Genomic DNA, 4,069 nt, shown 5'->3' on the forward strand with positions numbered 1-4,069 from the left:
TAGTACCTTCTCCTGTTGTAGACTTGTGACCTTCAGTGCCTTGATCCATGTCTTGAGGGGTTTCAGTTGAGACAGGTTACTTGACCGGTGGATAAGGCTGAACTTGTTCCAAGACTGATTCATTGGATACAAGTTTTGCATATGCATTGCCTTCTATCATTTCTTGTTCCGGTGCCTTTGTATCCATGATATCTTCATCTATTTGAATGGTGTTAGCAGGGTCTTGCTCGGTAACATCAGGATCTTGCTCAGTGACATCAACAATATCAATTGTAGCTTGCTCACCGGCATCCTTGACTTTAAAGATTTCCTGCCATTTTGCTTTTGTCTCATTTTCAACTTCAATATACAGCCCATTCATCAGTTTTAAGGCTCTCTATTTGACAAGAAAATTTGAGTTGTAGGTTGTCAAATGTTCTTTTATTTCAGCTACTGACATGTCAGGAAAGAGATGAACTAGACTTCTTTCTCTGATCTGTTTCTCCAAGTCCATTGCATACTTCCACCTATTATCAATATGCAAATAAAGTTCATTCGGAAGTGACTTAGCTAGTTCCAATGGAGCTAACCTGAATTTTAGAAGTGTGCAGATGCCAACTTCTTCAATTTGTCTCTTCTCATCATTATTTCTGGTTTCATACTTAACATATCTAAATGATCCAAATCCTCCATATTCTTTCAAATTAGCATAGAAGTTTTCAACACTATGTACATTTACCTTCTTGCTTTTGACAATCTGAAATTTGCTTGCATCCTTTGATTCAGTATCACTAGACTCTTTTGCCAAAATGAGTCTCTGAGTAGATTTCTTGTAGGTCTTTGTTACCTTGGGAACATTAACACTCTTTGTTTTCTTACTCGGTGAAGCTGCTGATGCTCTTGTGTTAGGTCACTTTGGAGGTGGAGTCGGTGAGGCCTTTGATGTGTCCTGTTTCTTTCTCTTCAACACTTTTCCCTTAGGCAATTCGGTGCTCAGTTTTATTGCTACCTCTTGGGCTTCAGATTCCTCTTTGGTAATGGCAATGGTGCCTTTGATAGGTGTAGAGGAAGAGTCTTCTCTGAATTTCTCTGATAATGCCTTTATCATCTTTGTTGTCTTTCTTGTATCTTTGGGTACTACAATGCTCATCTTTACCTTTTCCTTCACTTCCTCATAGGTTCCATACCTCAGCTCGGTAGCATGTCTTGGCAATGTAAGAAATGCATCAATTTGCTATTGTGTGATGTCAAAATCAATTTTGTAACCCATCAATGACAAATATTGAGTTCTTGGTTCCACAGCATTCACATAATAGTAATCAGTGTCAACTTCAAAACATATGTTATTTTTATATTTTTCCACTAGCTAGGGTGGAATCCGGTACCTATTATGCATTTTCTCTTGAAATTTACTGAAGTAGTCATCCATAATATCATTGAAATTATCACCTAACTTCTTGATGAAGTCATTGATCTGATGGGTGATTGGTCGGTGTAGCTCCCAAACAACTTTACCGAATGATGGAAATAATTTTTCAAAATAGAAAAACATGCATAAAAGTATTGATCCAAACTTTAGTGTATTAGCTAAGTTGATCTTCTTCAGCTTCTTGATGGCGTTTAGATTCTCAAATAGGTTCTTCAGCAACACCTTTTTCACAATTTTCATTGCCAAGTCTACTACTACACATGGTACACTATTTTCCCTTGTTGATTGGAAGAAACAGTAACCTATAACTCTAATGGAAAATTTTAGTTATTCATCAGTGACATTATTCAGTTTCAATCCTCTGCAATCTGATTCCACTCCAATTAAACTGATGAATTCCTTCTGTGATATCATCTTTTGGGCTCAAGCATGATCATAAATAGGGTAATTGGTAATCAGATGAATGATTTCCTTGGTAATCTTAAATGGTTGCTCTTCTAGCCACATGAAATCATTGTGAACTTTGCTTAGAACAAAGTTGACCCACTGGGGTTTGAACACACGAGGATAGGTTAGGGCTTCATTTAATCCCTTGATCTTGATGTGTTCATACTTGCTATTCAATTTACCATCAGTGCACAGCTCATCATTGGTGTCTTTGATTTCAACATGACCGAATTCTTCAACACGACATTTGGTGAAGAATCTCACATCCTCGACTAACAACACTCTATCCGGGATGAGTGAAAAAGCAATTTTGTCATCCGGTTCAGATGCAACTTTGGGAGTCAAAGAGTATTTTAGTGAGGGCTTCTCTAAATTCTTGACAACAATGGGATCTTGGATCTTAGGTGCCATTGTAGATTTCAGATAAAAGCTAACAAAGAATCCTTAGGGTTTCAGGATTTCAAATGACTGACGCTTTATGCTTAGCAGATAATGGCAACTAGATAAGATCAGTAAACCAGCTTAACAATGTGTTGAGATTGATGTAAATAACTTGAATTTTCTTTGTAGGAGGTTTGATCGCCTTAGATTCACTTTTCTCTACTCTCTCGAAAACTTGGTAAGTGAAAATGACCACAAAAATGCTTTTAAGTACACATTATTCCTTATCGGGCTCCGTGCAGGTCAAGTCAAAAAATATTAAATGCACTTAGTTCCACTTAACTTTCTTTCCTTTTTCCGCTTTAACCGAGTAACCAAACTTCCTTCATTCACTGACTAGACAGGTTTCCTATATACACCGACTTGACAGTTTTCTTGTATAGTGCTTCAAAAGACTTTGATAGAATTTCAAACTTACTATTACATCTTAATTATGCAGATTTTGAATTAAGTACATAATAAAATAGGAACTGTTAAGATTTAACCTTGAGAGAATGCAATCCCTTCATACCTTTACCAATTAATTTGGAATAGGTGCACCTAACTCAGTAGGTAAGGTGCTTTCTTCATGCCATACCAGGATTTCTCCATGACCTTCGGTTGTTCATCCCAAACCTTATAAAATAGTTAGCACTTATATGTCCATATCTTCCACAATATTCACACCATATCCTTGTATTGTAATCCCATGGTACTATAGAATATTGTCAGTAAGGATCTGTGTGAGTTTGGTAACCTCTAGCATTTGCTCGGTGTGCATACCACATATAGTTCTTTTGCTTAAGCCAGCACTTCTCTATACTATGTCCATATCTATTGTAGTTTTTACAAAACCCTTTGAATTTTGCCTTCTGATAATTGTTAACAGACTTTGTCCTACATTGATTAGATGTGTGACCATATTTATTGCAATTGTAATAATAACCTTTGGACTTAGTGACATTCAGTTGCTTACCTTTTCTGGTTTGGCACATGTTAGCAGTGTGACCTTGATTTCCATAGTAGTTGCAAATAGGCTTCTTTCTTTTGATGTTATTCTTGTTTCCAGCTTGCTTTGATGATTCTCGTCTCTCAGTATTATAAGTTCCCTTCTCGGTAGAGTCTTTTCCTTTGTAACCGAGACCTACATCTTTGTTGGGTCTTCTTGTATTCAATTGCTCATCCAACATCTTTGATGCTTCATAACTCTTCTTCAGTGTTTCTTTGGATTTCTTCTTTGTTTCAAGTTCATCGGTCAACCTTGATACTTCAAGTTTCAATGCTTGATTCTCATCATCCTTCAGATTTGCTTCATGATGTGCATAACCTAGTTGATCTGACATATTTTGTTGAATTCTAGTCAACCTTGTGATTTCATCATTCTTATCAGATACTAAGAGTTCAAGTTGTTGTTTCTCTCTTTTTAGATCTCTTACTTTATCCTCAGCTGTCCTCAATGCATCAATATTTTCAGTTATCTGTGTGCTGAAATGTTTATGTTCTCTTTTCATTGCTTTTAGTTGATCAACCAGTGCTTTGTTCTTTTCTTTCAATACTCCAATCATTTCTTCAGTTTCTTTAGATATACAATTCTCAGATGATGTCTTGATTTGTTCCACTAACTCTTGAGAGTCCTGTAAAACATCAGATAATCTTCTTCTCACTTTCAGAGATTTTTGCATTTGCCTTTGCATGTCTACAATCACTTGATTAGCATGATCCAACTCTTCTTGCAGATACACAATCCTTCGAGATTGTTTATAGCCTTCCATTGATAAGATATTTCTCTTTAGG

This window comes from Cryptomeria japonica, chromosome 10 (assembly GCF_030272615.1).
Source record: "Cryptomeria japonica chromosome 10, Sugi_1.0, whole genome shotgun sequence".
In the NCBI taxonomy this organism is placed as follows: domain Eukaryota; kingdom Viridiplantae; phylum Streptophyta; class Pinopsida; order Cupressales; family Cupressaceae; genus Cryptomeria; species Cryptomeria japonica.